This window comes from Helianthus annuus, chromosome 15 (genome assembly GCF_002127325.2).
Source record: "Helianthus annuus cultivar XRQ/B chromosome 15, HanXRQr2.0-SUNRISE, whole genome shotgun sequence".
NCBI lineage: Eukaryota > Viridiplantae > Streptophyta > Magnoliopsida > Asterales > Asteraceae > Helianthus > Helianthus annuus.
In genome coordinates, this window is record NC_035447.2 from 39,822,484 (window position 1) to 39,839,389 (window position 16,906).

Consider the following 16,906-nt stretch of genomic DNA (forward strand, 5'->3'; position numbering starts at 1 on the left):
ACCCTGTAGTTGATTTCTTAACCTTGATATAGACTCGTTGAGCTCCAGGAATTTACTAAATTGTTTTCAGTCCCCTTAATTCGTAACTAAAAATCCTTTCTATAGGATACAAACCAAGGAAACTAACAATGACCCACTATCCTGCTAAACATGACCCACTACCTAAAATATAAAATAACTTAAACAAGGTACTTGTAACCGGAAGCAATTAACTAGAGATGCATGGGAAAGAATGTTGCATGAAATATGGGAAGCTACTGGCATTAGGCATGGCACATATCAGATCGACCTTCTCTGTTGTTTTCATGTGAATTTTCGATCTTAACTCCATGGGTGCCACACACAATCAGCAACATCATTCCAATCGTTACTATTGGTGGTGTATAATAATATTAAGGGTTTTAGTATTGAGCCCATGGGCTATTAATGCACCAAATTTGTGTTCAAATCAAAATTCATGGTTCCATAATCATCAATGTGGTAAGTAGTTCGCCCTTAGTGAAGGCTTCCTTTATGCTGTTTTGACTTACATGAAAAACTGATATTTGAAACATAAATACACAACAATCTATTCCTGGTCAAATCAACACGAGTTAGTTCAATAACATGTCAGAAACTAGTGTTTGACATGCAAGTCATGTGTTTTCTTTTAGTCTGAGCCAAACCCCGTTTTTTCAAGAATCCACTCATTGTTTTGATTTTTGTTTGTTGGTTTTTTTTATTTTTTTCCCCAGTCGATGATGATAATAATCTATCTGAGACACCTACCGAGTTGCGATTTCTGGGTGTGTTCGTTTTGGGTAAAAAAAAGGTTTTGTAATAGGCCCATAATGTTACAAACTAATACACTAAATAGTCTGGGCCCAATATCCCTTCCTATATACAGATATCCCAAATCCAGGAAACAAACTAATAAAGAAACGCTGGTAAAAGGAAAAAGGAAATAACGAAACGTGAAACATGGAACGACTGAATGGGCAACAAATTATCAGACGACGTGCGAATGGAATGATGATTCTTGTAAATTGTGGTGTCATTTTGGTTACCGATATGGAATCATTAGCGATAAGGGCGGTAGAGAGTCGTCTTTAGTGTTTATAGATTTGGGGGTAATTATCTCAATTGAATAACACATAGGTAACAATAAATTATAAATAACAACTATTTTTTAGTTTTTTATATACTAATATTGGGCGAAATAAGTATACGTATTCTCATATTGCTCAAATTCTCCAACATAAACTAGAATAAATTTTGCGATTTTTTGATTTGATTGTTTGGAAGTTGGAACAGTGGCACTCAGTTTTGCGATTTAATCTTGTGGCTGGCTTGGAACTTGGAAGACAGTGACACTAACTCAGGTTAGATATTCTTATTTGTTGTTTAAGGTGTATTTGCATAATTGTAGATTTGAGTTTGTTGTTAGGGCTTATTTGAATTTGTTAGGGCTTATACTTGTTTCATTGTTTGCTTATTTCAAGTTGTTGTTTAGGTGATTAGGATTTATTTGCTGATTTTATATTTGTTTTATACTTGATTAAGATTATTTCATCAAACAATTTGCCTCAATTAAAGCTATAAATATAAAGTTTATTTAAACATATACTATATCTATAGAAAACATATAACTTTCAAAAAAAATATTTAATTTCGCCAATTATAAAATTTTTAGTTTTTAATTGTCGTCCCCAAGCCCGAGTAAATGAGGAGGGTTTTGTTACTAAATACGAAAAAGATAATTTTTCAAAAGGGCCTCCACTTTGTAGTTCGCTTAGGGTTTCCAAAAACATAGGAACAACCCTGTTGGTTTGTAAACATATTGTTCCGGGTTCTATTCTCATTACTGACCATTTTTAAACAAGATATAGTGTAACACCCCAACCCCGCTAGGGCTGACGTGTCACTCTTACAGATATCAAAACTAAAAACCAATCCATAACATTAAATAAAAGATCTTAATTACATTTATTACATTACTGAAATAAATAATCTTGGTCAGCAACTTCCTAACGCTCCTCACTGAAATCCCAGATCATCCCATATTACCTGTAAAACGAATAGGAAAAACACAAAAAGAAATTACGGCTGAGCCAAAAATTGCTCAGTAACGCAGAAATCAACAGTACAAGTAAAGTCATGTCAGCGGAAGCAAAACACAACATAACATAACTGAAACAATTACTGACACGAGTACTAAAAATAGATGAAGACACTAGACTGATACAAAAACTGATACACAAACTGATCTGAACTGTAACAGAAACTGATATGGAAACAAAAGTCGTCAGATGCATAATCGATATCGAACCCGACACAAAACCGGTGTAGAGAATTGATACATGGTTGACAATGATGATTAAAACCATTTTTTTTATAAACGAACTCATTTTAGAACATCCTTTAATAATGCTAACATTTTTTTATATGAGAGGCAAAACTCTATTCTTTTATTGAAGGTTTGAATCTTATGAGAATATAATAATTTATCGTACTTCATAGTAAATCATAATCAGACAAAATAACTAATTTTCTAACACTGAAAAGTTAAATTTAAGAAATAGAATAAATCAAATAACTTGGTTTTCAAAACGTAATACTTATGATAATTTTGTAAACCGACATGGGAAACCGATACAGAAACAAAAACGAAAACAAATACATTGACCGAAACATTTTAAATAGGTTTAAAAATCCTATAACGTTTAAAAGAAATGAACATTCAAAAATAGTATTTTTTTTTAATAAATGTTTGGATTAAAATTACTATCTATTAATTTGTCATATTTCAAAAGTTACTATTTAATCAAGATAATTGTTTTCATAGCTTTGGAGATTATATTTATAGTACAAAATAAATTAGAGAACCTGAGTTTAAAAGTGTAATGATTTTATCATAGTTTCTTGAACTGATCGGGACAATCGACATGAAACAAAGACATGATTCGATGACAAATATAGAACAGACCTTGGATCAAATACTAAACAAAGATTCTGACAGATACAAACCAAACGTATAACATGAAATCTGAATCCAAATCGAACCGATACTAAGATGGAAGTGACACAAACGGATACAGATACTGAGTCAAAACACATATAATTAATACAGAACAGAATCAAATACTGAACATATCAGAAACATAAACCGGTACACAATCAGAACCATAATCAGAGTACGTATAATCAGATGCACACATAACTTTTCATAACATAATCAGAAACAGAACATATTCAAATACTGAAACATATACTAACTTACAGGACAGATATATCAACAAAATAAGTCGTGTAACACAGAAGCACCCAGAGCCAGTAACAGAGGGGCACACAGGTAGCTACTCTATGCACCAATGAGATGGTGAGTGTGGCGTGCACCCATTATCCCATCCCCCAGAAGTCAGAAGTCAGAAACAGAACTAGGGTCGATCCATACGCCTCTAAGGGGCCAACGTGCTACACAAGCACAAGTCAGAGACGCCGTGATTTTGATTACGCACTGTCACGGAAAGTGTTCATGTCGTTGACGCCCAAACGACAAGTCAGAAATGCTCGGGTGACAGAGTACAAAAGCTTAGGTCATGTAAATAATTTACCGACAACTAAAATTAATTACCAACAGGAGCATGCGACCATGAGTACAAGTCTGAGGTATGGCATGCTATAACATACTAATAATCAAAACAGACGATACCGACATAACGAGAGCTAACAGACAATTTCCAAAAGATGTAAAATGTATCAAAATAACAAAACGAAGACCGACCAACTGTAATGAAATCCGTACGACAAAGTAACGGATACAAAGTTATACTATGATGAAGAGGAAACGGAATCCGTAGCTTAGCCAAATTGCAAAAGCAAACACGTCAAGTCATGCTCAATAATCACAAGTGCCTACAATTTATATGTAATTTAAGTTAGATTTATGAACTATACATTACGCTCATTGCCTTTCCGGCGAACCAAAGTTCTAGGATCCTTATACATTATCTTATTTTAGACATTTATAGTCGTGCACTTCTCTTACTAATTATTTGGAATATCCAAGTATCTCAAACCTTAATAATTATGTATTAACGAGAAATACAATGGTTCAAGTTGTGAAGAAATACATGTACATATTTATAATGTAATTTGTTTATACCGAAGTCAATTTATTAATTTTCTGAAATTATCAATTAACATTTACTTTAATTTAATTTATTTATATATGCACACTATATAATCAAATCATTATTTTGAAATAGATGTCTGACTCACTTGCAAATAACATTAGTTGTTATTTATTATATGTACTAGATTATAATCCCGTGTATTACACGGGTTAAGTAAATAAAAAATCAAATAGTTAATAACGAAGATTTAATAATTATAAAACGATATTTTTAAGACGCTTTTCTGATATCTAAACAAAATTTTGTGTCATGTATGATCAAAACTTGTGATGTTTGTCAAGTTGATAAATATGAAAGCATTTGAACCATCGATTAGAAGACAGACTGTATCATCGATTAAGGTCATTTCATACCCACTTAACTGAGAAAACTAACCCCCATCCACTTCAGGGACTATCCGAGTAACAAACTGTCAAACCACAGGGAGCACCGGTGTAATATCCAAAAGTTGGGGACTATATGTGTTATTTGACAAAACCACAAGGACTATTCGTGCATTTTACTATAAATTTAATAATTTAATTTAAATAATAATTATCTACAATTAAAGAATTAAGATATAATTTCTAACCTAGTAATAAATATAAATAAATAATAAAGATATTTTATAGAACTTTATTCGTAATTTCTTAAATGTTTGAAACATATTAATTTAATAATTTAAATTAAATAATAATTATATATAATTAATGATGGTCTAGAATAATGACAAGTGTTCCTTTATTGGTTTCTTTTATTATATAGTACTAGCGGTAAGACCCGTGTGCAAACACGGGTCGTTTCTTAGAAAACCATGCATAACACATATTGATAGAAAGCATAGATAGGTGTATAAATATTGTAATTTTTAGTTTAAGGCTAGTAGTGATACTCATGTGTAATTTTTAGTTTAAGGCTAGGTACTGTTTTCCACCAAGAAATACAGATTAGAATTAAAATTCATATAAGTTGCATGTGAATCGATGTAATTAAATTACGAATGATGGTAAGTAACTGAGAGAACATGATGAAAGGAAATAGCATTAGTATGTAACCACTGTTTGACCAAAGTCAAACCACTGTTTGCAAAAAAAAAAGTCTGTTTGACCAAAGTCAAACCACTATTTTGCAAAACTATGATTTTTAGTGGTTCAAAAATCTGTTTGACCAAGTCAAACCACTCTTTGACCAAAGTCAAACCACTGTTTGCAAAAAATGCAACAACTGTTTTCTCCACAAAACACTTTTTAACCCAACAGTGGTTTCAAACATCTGTTTTCATCTATTTGTTGACCAAAGTCAACAGATGTATCAACAACAATGGTTTTAAATTGATGAGCATTAGTTATGAAAAAATAATACAAAATCATATTTGTTTTCATTGTTCTATATTCTATGATCGTAAATTTTGAAACATCTCTTGATACAAGATCCTTCATTTTTGGGGTACAACATTCCATAAATTTTTCATCTTCGTTTCTTAAAATATAAACTTCACCACATGATCCTACAAAAGAAATAATATGAAACTGGTTATGAGAATCATTACTAAATAAGATAATTCTAATGGTTAAGAAATTGACGCACACTCACGCATTAATAAAATAATCTGTAGTAAATATGCCATGTTTGGTGAGATTTTTAGATGGAATAGTTAAATTAGTCTTATATCCAGATCCATCCCTCATAAGAGTTTGCTCCAAATACAGAAAAGAAGACCTGAGTTTAAGTCTTGATTTTCATCTATGGCTGCTCAAACACAAGAATCTTGGTTTATTGTTTCATGTCATTAGGTGTAATCATGTGATAAAGGAAATTACAAAATTCAAAAGAAACTAATCATCAATGTATTGTATATAATGTTTGCAGAAGGTAGCATACCTTGAATCGTTACGTCACTTTTCCATTGCTCAAATGCACCATGAAAGGAGCTACTTTCTTCCTCCTCTTTAAATTGAATAGTAATCCCCTTTGAAAAAGTTCTCATTCAAACGTTAGAATATCATTAGTCACGGTACACTCATATATGCATAATGTGCATCATAATAACACAAATTAAAGGTTCAAAATGTTAACTCTTTTCTTATATCTATATGAACAGATATAAGTACCTTGCATAAACGCGATATAGTTCTAAATCAATCAATCGGAAAAAATATAAAAAAAAAGCTACACAACATAGTCGCAACGGCTTACCTCTTTGACGGTTTCAGAACCTTCTGATACACAAAGTGATTGTACTTCCCCTACCCTGAAAAGCTGAAGCCGCCAAAAACTCAGAAACCTTGAGCCTAGAAAACCCGAAGCTCACACAGATCCTTGCATTTTGACGCCACTTCTTGAGCCTCGAAGCCCTTCTTCACTGCTTGAGCCTGGCTTCCCATCAGATGAGACTTTTATTTTTTTTCTGTGATCCACTGCGGATTTATTAGATTCAACACAACTTCTGTACACCCAACACAACTTCGGTGATCAACATAGATAAATGATGACTTTTTTTAAAGTTCTACAAGAAAAAATAACATGCGAAACAATATAAAAAACTACCATGCAAGCTCAAAATTAGTATCAACCTAACAATCGAGACTTTAAAGCCATAAGTTCGGAGCGTAAATTTGTGAGGGCATTTCAGCTTTTAAGTTTTCCAAGTGTCTTTCAAGTTAAAGTTCGCATGAATACCTACAAAAAAAAAAAGAAGAATAAAAATAAGTACTAAAAATAAACATAAACCTCTGCTGAACCAACACGTTGCAACGAATAAAAACACAAACCTCTGCTGAACCAACACAAACCTCTGTTGAACACAAAATCAGAAAACTAAGCAAAACAAAAAACCGACAAAACTTACAATATTGACAGTTTGGTTAAGTAAGAATCGCCTTTCTTGCGTCGAAACCAACTTAGCGGTGTAGTTTTACATCTAAATCAGGATGCTAACTAATTTTTTTCAAGATTTGTTTAAATTCTTGATCGCCGATGCATGCACAAGTTGAGAGCCTGACGAACGCAGCCTTCACATCAGCTGCCACTTGTTTATCAACCTGTTTTTGACATTGCTTAGTTTTTGACACAAGAAAGCCTTCACACCAACATTACAAAATGTTTTTGACAACAAAGAATGAATATGTTGTATTACCTGAAGTAGCCTTAGCTTTCATTTCAAGTAAGAATCGCCTTTCTTGCGTCGAAACCAGCTTAGCGGTAAAGTTTTACGTCTAGGCGGCGTTCTAATTTGTGCTGTCCGTACTGAAAGCCTATCCAAAATCAGAAAACTAAGCAAAACAAAAGCCGACTAAAGTTACAATATTAACAGTTTGGTTAAGTAGGAATCACCTTTCTTGCGTCGAAACCAGCTTAGCGGTGAAGTTTTACATCTAAGTCAGGATTTTGACTATTTTTTTCAAGAATTATTTAAATTCTTGATCGCCGATGCACACACAAGTTGAGAGCCTGACGAACGCAGCCTTCACCGCAGCTGCAACTTGTTTATCAACCTGTTTTTGACATTGCTTAGTTTTCGACGCAAGAAAGCCTTCACATCAGCATTACAAAATGTTTTTGACAACAAAGAAAAATCATGATAACTTCACTAACCAATACTCACTCGAAACCGATTCATCATATGAGCAAATTTACAAAAAAAAAAAATAAATAAATAAATAAATAAAACCAAAGTGGTTTAATCATACAAAACATGGGAAAACACATGTTACTAATAACTCAAATAAGACTTTAAACATAGATAAAGTGACCTGTGGTTGTGGACTTGCCATAGTCGACATGTGCAATGAGGACAATGCTGATATGAATCTTTTCCTTACCCATCCTGCAGTATAAAACTAACTGTTAAAAAATCTAAAAATATAACCTAACAACTTTTTTAGATCAATTTAAAGAGGTTATTCTCAAATCCAGTGTTACAAGCTAAAAAACTGTGATAACTTCAATAAACAATACTCACTCGCAACCGATTCATCATATGAGCAAATTTACAAAAAAAAAAAAAATTGGTGAATCACAGGGACCATTCGTGTACTTTGCAACTTGATAAAATGGCTAGAGTCCTAATACTTACTAACTTAATGTGAATTTTACTTTGAAGTCATTTAAGAGTCTCTGTAAACCGTGTGTGAAAAGTAAATTTGATGCCTATATTTCCTTCTTGAAGTAAATGACTTGCAGTTCGTTGCCCTGATACAATTCACAACTCATCCTGAAATAGCAGAGAAAAACAAGCATTGGTTAAGTGATAGTGGATCAAACAGATGCCTGACAAATGAAAATATAATAAAAAAATTAATAATACCTACTGGAGGCACTTAATCGCAATAAGAAATAAGTCAAACTTCCAATTAACCGATCAGATCTTCCATTTCCATTTCACATCTGTAATTTGTTCACTAAATTCACATCCTCACACACGTTTTATTGCACACCACATGTTAATTAAAAAACTTGAAAAATAAAACCCTAGTTAAAATTGAAAAATTGAAAAACAACACACGTTTTGTTGCCCGTCTACCAACCCATGATTTGTAATTTGCTCTAACCTTCTAGTTAAAATGGTTTAAGAATTTAAAAAATACCCAGATGAAATAAATCAATTAGCTGGTGAATGCCATTGATGATGAGGGCAAAAAAGATAAGAAAGATGAATGCTTTGAAGAAACAATCGAACCGTAATGAGCAGGAAGATAGGGGGATGTAAATAACAGGGAGAGTGGAAGACGCGTTTTCTGTTTTTGATGTCGATAACAACGGGTTGATTACCATGTTGATTTGTCGTCGTTTATATGATATAATTTTGTGAAGATTCGTAATCTCCGATTCATCATATGGCAGCTTCGGATGCTTTGTATTCTTTATCGAAGAGAGAGAGTAGAGAGAGATATTGGAATGGGTTTTTGAAAGGCCCCCCTTATTCCCACACCCCCTAGATCTTATTTTCACATCCCTAGTGTATACGGGCCGTATACAAAATATACGACCCGTATAGAATGTTTTTGAAAAGGAAAATGCGCAGAGAATGTTTTTTTTTGTTTTATTATATACGGCCCGTATATAGTTATACGAGCCGTATACAAGTGTATACGATTTATAAAAAGTATACGGCTCAATGGATTTATTTCTGAGGTTTTTGATGTTTACCAAATGTATACAGGCCGTATAACTGTATACGGGACGTATAGATTGATGTTTTTCAATTATCACGTTTTTTCCCGTAAAAGCACTATCATTCTAAGGTTTCAATTATCACGTTTTTTCCCGTAAAAGCACCATCATTCTAGGGTTTCTAAACTCTTCATCACCTTTAAACAACGTTGATCGGAACACGCCGCTTAAATCGGAGCACAAGTAGAGTAACGTTAACGATCAGTCCGTTGATCATGTAACTAGCAGAAGAACCCGACACAAACAAGTTCTCCACAGTTTGTTATTCAGATCTCTGTTCGGTCATCTTTCCAAACTACAACACACGATAACTTTAAACTTTATAGTGTGTGATTTGACCAGGAAATGATTGGAGGTGATTGCTACCTTTAATAAGCTGTCATAGTTGTCAAATTCGATTTCAACAAATCTTTTCCTTTTCCTTCAATTTCTAGAACATTCTCCGTAACATGAAGACGTGTCGGGTTCTTCTACTAGTGGTATTTTAATGAAGTATTGAAGATTGAATGTGCAAACCCAACCGTTTTTTACCACGGAAACGGTGGCTATGCGAAATACAAACCGCAACCGTTTTTTACTACGGAAACGGTGGCTATGCGAAATACAAACCGCAATCTTTTGTGACTATGGGAAACACACGTTTTCTTTTTGAGCTTGATGGATGTCCGTTATCTCAGTTGAGGCCGGCATTGTTTAAATCTGAATATAAGTAGATGTTACATGTAACTTCATTAAACCAAGAACAAAGCCTATTTCGAAACACATATGTTCGTATCAGGGTTGTTTATCACCCTGTGTGACCATTGGAAACCCGACAAACAGTCTTGACAACTGTGACAGCTTATCTATCTGTGTGTGTCACGTCCATCCTGTTATAGCAATCGATATGATTAATTTTACAGATTTTTTTCTAATTAGCGTTGTTAACTACCAAAAGAATGCATACACAAATAGTTCTAGTGGACAAAGCAAATAGACCGTTGTTATTGTGTCTATCTCGGTTGTTCAGTACTTTCGTGATAATAAAACAAGCAGACATTGATTTTGCCAAGATTGAGGGAAAGAATCTGGCCATAAGCGTTGTGGATTCTCAGCGTTATTCGAATGTAAGTGGATCGGGTTCTGCTAGTTATTCGGAATGTTTCGAATCATCACAGAAGACGTGTCGGGTTCAACTCTCCTATATCAACATACTCTTCTCCAGACGCTTAGTTGTTACGAATGACAACTTGAGGGGTCTAGTTAACTTTCAGATTTAGATTCAGATTCAATTCAGGAAGCAGATGATTGGAGCGCAGGAATCAATGCAAAACCCTCACCCTAGTGCATATTCAATCTTCATTGCTTCATTAAAATTACAACACACGATAAAATGCTTGGAACTCACCTGATAACAAATAATCAGTTCAAACTTTCAACAATCGACATGTGGTCCTTGTTTTTCCACGTCATTATGTCACTTTGTGTGTTGACGAAGCTGACAAACACATTGGTATTTTCTCAAAATGTGCAAACTTGAAGAATCTCACATTAAAGGAGTTTGCAACAACGGGATCAAATGGTTTGAGTATCTTTCATCCTCGTTTGGCTAATCTCACACAATGATGAACAGATGATGTCAGATAATACTTCATTTGTCGAGAAACCATACTGTCAAGAAACTAACATCTTTTAATACTTCATTGCGTATGTGCTGTAGAAACCGGTGATGAATTTGTGTATCTAAATCAGGTTCTCTGCCTTAGATCGGTCATTCCTTATGATACATGAACGTTGTATTCTTGTCTTTCAGAATCAGGTTCTCAAAACAAGGATCGTTCTAATAGATTAAAGAGAATAAACCAATTTTTACCATTTTTTACCCATAGTATACGGGCCGTATAACAATATATGACCGTATACATCGTTCGTATACATTGTATACGATCGATAAAAAATTTTTTTACCGAGAGTATACGGCTGTATAAACCGTATACGATCCGTATACATATGGTAAAAACCTCTGTAATCTTTATATAGTGTGTGATTTGACCGATTGTATTAAGTTATCTCTGTTGAATTTGATTTCAACAAATCTTTTCCTTTTCCTTCAATTTCTAGAACATTCTCTGTAACATGAAGAGAAATCAATTGTATTTTTTTAGTTGCTTCTCTTGTTAAGTTTCTGAACCAACCGAAATCCACAAATTCCAACAGTTACTTCGTTTTTACCGTCCAGTTTCCAAACTCTTTCACTCAAAGTTAATATTCACTGTGGTGGATGCAAGCATAAAGTTAGAAAAATACTCAAGAAGATTGAAGAGTACACAACTGAAGGTTCAGTGCATGAAAAGTTTCTTACGAACGATATGTATCAGGAAGCTCAGTATCAACAACTTGTGAGTGGGAATATGGCTATGAAGAATAGTATGGATAAACAATCACCGGTACGGATTTTGGTGTTTTGGTAGGTTGAAAGAGGTGAATGGTCCTTGTTTTTCCATGTGCTTGTGCTGTAGAAACCGGTGATGAACTTGTGTTGTAGAAACCGGTGATGAACTTGTGCTGTAGAAACCGGTGATGAACTTATGCTGTTGAAACCGGTGATGAACTTGTGCTGTAGAAACCGGTGATGAACTTGTGCTGTAGAAACCGGTGATGAACTTGTAAAATGCTTGTAAAATTGCATCAACTCTCCTATATCAACATACTCTTCTCCAGACGCTTAGTTGTTATGAATGACAACTTGAGGGGTCTAGTTAATCTATTACAAGCTACAACACACGATAACTTTACACTTTATATAGTGTGTGATTTAACCGGTTGTATTCAGTTATTTCAGTTGATCCACAAATTCCAACAAATATTTCACTCCAGTAGCTGAAACCAAACGTAGACGGAGATGATAGCTCTTTCACTCATCACAGAAGACGTGTCGGGTTCTTCTGGTAACCGGAAGAGAAAAAACGGCGGTGATTCGGAATGTTTGGAATCATCACAGAAGACGTGTCGGGTTCTTCTGCTAGTGGTATGAGTAACGTTACCGATCAGTCCGTTGATCAAGTAACTACCAGAAGTTGATCCACAAATTCCAACAAATATTTCACTCCAGTAGCTGCAACTAAACGTAGAAGGAGATGATAGGCCTGGTAAGCGGAAGAGAAAAAACGGCATGATTCGGAATGTTTCCAATCATCACATAAGACGTGTCGGGTTCTTCTGCTAGTGATTCAGAATGTTTCGAATCATCACAGAAGACGTGTCGGGTTCTTGCAACTTAAATCCACAATCAACGTATACAGATGCAAGAGAATGGCGAGTTATTTTCAGTTATTTCTGTTGATCCACAAATTCCATTGTTTAAATCAGAATCAGGTTCTCAAGACAATGATCGTTCTAATAGATTAAAGAGAATAAACCAATTTTTACCATTTTACCCATAGTATACGGGCCGTATAACAATATACGACCCGTATACAATCGTCGTATACATAGTATACGATCGGTAAAAATTTTTTTTACCAGTCATATACGGCTGTATAAACGGTATACGACCCGTATACGCATGGTAAAAAATTTTGAAAATTCAGGTTTACCTTGTTAGTTTCTCAAACATTAATAAACATCTGCTTCCTGAATCTAAATCAGAATGTTAACTCTTTCCTTTTCATGAGGTAAAACCGGTTTCAACATCGAGGGTTGTATCGGAATCAGGCGTTGGAAGGATTGTAGTAGTAGGACATTGGTACCACTGTGAAAGATTCACCAGGAAGCTCAACTTTAACGGACCGGTTATTCGACCGAGTAATCAATTGTATTTTTTTAGTTGATTCTCTTGTTAAGTTTTTCTGATCCAATCGAAATCCACAAATTCAAGTCAAGGATCGTTCTAATAGATTAATGAGAATAAACCCTCGTTTCTTCATCTTCATCTTCAAAAACAATGATGAACAGATGATGTTGGGAATTAAACGCATGTACGTGACAAAACAAGGATCGTTCTAATAGATTAAAGAGAATAAAGCAACCGAAGAGGCAGCAAGGACAGATAATACTTCATTTGTCGAGAAACCATACTGTCAATAAACTACCATCTTTTACTCATAAACCCTTGAATCCCAACGCTTCGCTAAAAGAGCCTGTATTAGAAACCATCCTATGCCTTTTACCAACAAAAGAGGCAGCAAGGACAGATAATACTTAATTTGTCGAGAAACCATATTGTCAGAATGTTAACTCTTTCACTCATAAACATCGCTTCCTGAATCTGAATCAGAATGTTAACTGTTTCACTCATCAACATCTGCTTCCTGAATCTGAATCAGAATGTTAACTCTTTCACTCATCAACATCGAGGGTTGTATCGGAATCAGGCGTTGGAAGGATTGTAGTAGTAGGACATTGGTACCATTATGAAAGTTGCATCAGGAAGCTCAACTTTAACGGACCGGTTATTCGACCGAGTAATCAATTGTATTTTTTTAGTTGATTCTCTTTTTAAGTTTTTCTGATCCAACCGAAATCCATAAATTCAAGTCAAGGATCGTTCTATAAATCAACCACAACTGACAAAGAGCCTGTATTAGAAACCATCCTATGTCTTTTACCAACCGAAGAGGCAGCAAGGATAGATAATACTTCATTTGTCGAGAAACTATATTGTCAAGAAACTAACATCTTTTACTCATAAACCCTTGAATCCCAACACTTCTCTAAAAGAGCCTGTATTAGAAACCATCATATGTCTTTTACCAACCGAAGAGGCAGCAATGACAGATAATACTTCATTTGTCGAGAAACCATATTGTCAAGAAACTAACATCTTTTAATACTTCATTTGTAACCGTAAGGATGATGCAAATTTGTACATAAAGATCTCTACACAAACTCTTCTACATCTTTTAACCAATTGTCCATCACTTAAGACCTTGAAAGATTTGTTGAAATCGAAGAAAAGAGTAACTAGCAGAAGACATGTAAGGTTCTTCCAACAAACTGTGTATGTGCTTGTGCTGTAGAAACCGGTGATGAATTTGTGTATCTAAATCAGGTTCTCTGCCTTAGATCGGTCATTCCTTGTGATACATGAACGTTGTATTCTTGTCTTTCAGAAGAGTTGGTATTGAACCAAGAATACTTCAAACATTCTAAACCCTACTTGGAAACAAACCAACAAAATCTTCTACATCTTTTAACCAATTGTCCATCACTTAAGACCTTGAAACATTCACGAACCATAAATGGACTCAGACTCATACTACTCACCCTCCCCTGAGGAAAAGTTTTCCCGACGACTCAAGACAAAGCAGTTGGTTTGGGTTCATATCAACCTGTGTAATCATTGCATTACATCCCCGTTGAAAACAAGTGATTAAAACGCTTCTCCTTACAACTCTCATCAAATGCCTCACCCTTCCTTTTTATTACAGTCATACGACACGTTTTTTTTTGTTTTTCAGTCTTTGTTACTTGTTAAAGTTTTATTTTTTTCTATTTTTAGAAAGCTTTGACCACCTAACGCCTGTAAAATGTATCATGTGATTGACACCTTAAATCCATTAAACACTTTGGGTAAAATCTAATTTCTTTTCATACGGGCCGTATAACTGTATACGGCCCGTATAAATTATTCGTATCCATTGTATACGACCAAGCAAATTATTTACACATGGTGTATACGGGCCGTATACAGTTATACGGCCGTATGGAATGAAAAAAAAACTGACAAAGTCTGAAGGCACAGACTTTGTTAGTTTTATTTTATTATATACGGGCCGTATAACTGTATACGGCCCGTATACACCATGTGTAAATAAGATTTTAGCATGTATTAATATTAGGGCCCTTTTTGAAATTATGATCAGATTTGGGTTTGAATTGATATTTGAGAGAGAGAAGAACTGAATCTCTATTTAATGCAAATTACATATCCCTATACGTTTTTAAATTTCAAATTACCCTCCCATTTGAATGAAACATCACTAGTTTGAGACTCTTGAATGAACATCAGTGGTTGAATGCACAATCAGTGTTTTCATAATTGAGAGTGAGGCAGTGGTTTGATGCCATAAGTGGGCCAACTTTGAATTTTAAAATCTTTTAATATTAGGTATTATGATGTAATAATGACATAAGAAAAGCCTTGTTGGACATGCTCTCCTGCTGACAATTAACTTTTCTTATGTTACTTGGATTTCTCCTTTTATAAAAACTATAGATAGATATGAATTGAAGATGATTTTTATTATATAATGTTTATATAGAATCTGAAATATAAAAAAAATTAATTATTATATAATGTTTATATAGAATATGAAATATAAAAAATATTAATTGATAAAAAAATAGAATTTATTATACAGAAAACAAAAAGAACGAAATATATTGGATATAGACATTTGAAATATGATACGGTTTCTAATACATTTATATTTTATTATATTAATTAATATTAATAATATATTAGATATTAAACAATATTAGATATTAATTAAATTATATTAAGATGTTTTACTAATTTATTAGAGAGAATGACATGTAGCATTTTTTAGATTCTTTTATTAGTATTAGACTAGCGGTAAGACCCGTGTGCAAACACGGGTCGTTTCTTAGAAAACCATGCATAGCCCATATTGACAGAAAGTAAAAAAATAATTAGTGCAGACTTATAAAATTGATATACACTAATGGTAGATTTATTCAATAGCAATTCCATTATGTTGATAGCAAACTACTGTTGTCTATTAACTGTTAAAAACTTCTGTTGCTTTTCAACAGACTTTCCTAAAAAATGTTATCCATTATCTCCAACAGAGCTTGCCAGATGGATAGCTTAAAGTAGTGCTGTAAACGAACCAAACGAACACGAACACGAACAAGGCTATGTTCGTGTTCGTTCGTTAAGGAAATTAACATGTTCGCGAACTGTTCACGAACGCATACCGAACATAAGTATATGTTCGTCTTCGTTCGTTAAGGAAATTCAGTTGTTCACGAACAGTTCGTGAACACTGGTCTCGAACACAAACGAACGCAAGCAAATAAAAACAAACGCACACGAACATTTAACTTGAAAATAAAAAAATAAAAACATCATTATCCTTAAACATTGAATATAAATAGTTAAATACAACCATCAAATGATAAATCAAAACACAAGAAGTCTACTAGACCACCAAACGATGAATCAAGTTTAACTAATTTAGACATAATTATCCCCAAAAATGTATTAGAATGTCCAAATTTTAGCTACTTAGAAAAAATGGGTTTCAAGTTTTTAATTTGTTAAGATAAAAGGTTTATTATTTATTATTTTTTTAATATAATCAAACAAACACGAACGAACATAAACGAACATAGAACGAACGAGACCTGTGTTCGTGTTCGTTCGCTAAGCTAACCGAACGAAATTTTTTGTTCATGTTTGTTCATTAAGCTAATCAAACGAACATAAACGAACTTCCCGCCGAACGGTTCACGAACGGTTCGCTGAACGTTCGGTTTGTTTACAGCCCTAGCTTAAAGTGAAACCACTGTTTTCAAAACCATCTGAGATACTATATTTTATTAACTTTAGATCGAAGGCAGTTCTTGCAATAAGA

At 33.9% G+C, this 16,906-nt stretch overlaps 1 long non-coding RNA gene across 1 annotated transcript; it reads right to left on the bottom strand.

The window, feature by feature from the left end:
* Positions 1-5,922: 5,922 nt before the first annotated feature.
* On the bottom strand, positions 5,923-6,416 carry LOC118487198. Its single transcript, XR_004880746.1, has 2 exons — positions 6,351-6,416; positions 5,923-6,123 (listed from the first exon to the last, which is right to left on the bottom strand). It is a non-coding gene; the product is annotated as an uncharacterized LOC118487198 (long non-coding RNA).
* Between the last annotated feature and the right edge of the window lie 10,490 nt (positions 6,417-16,906).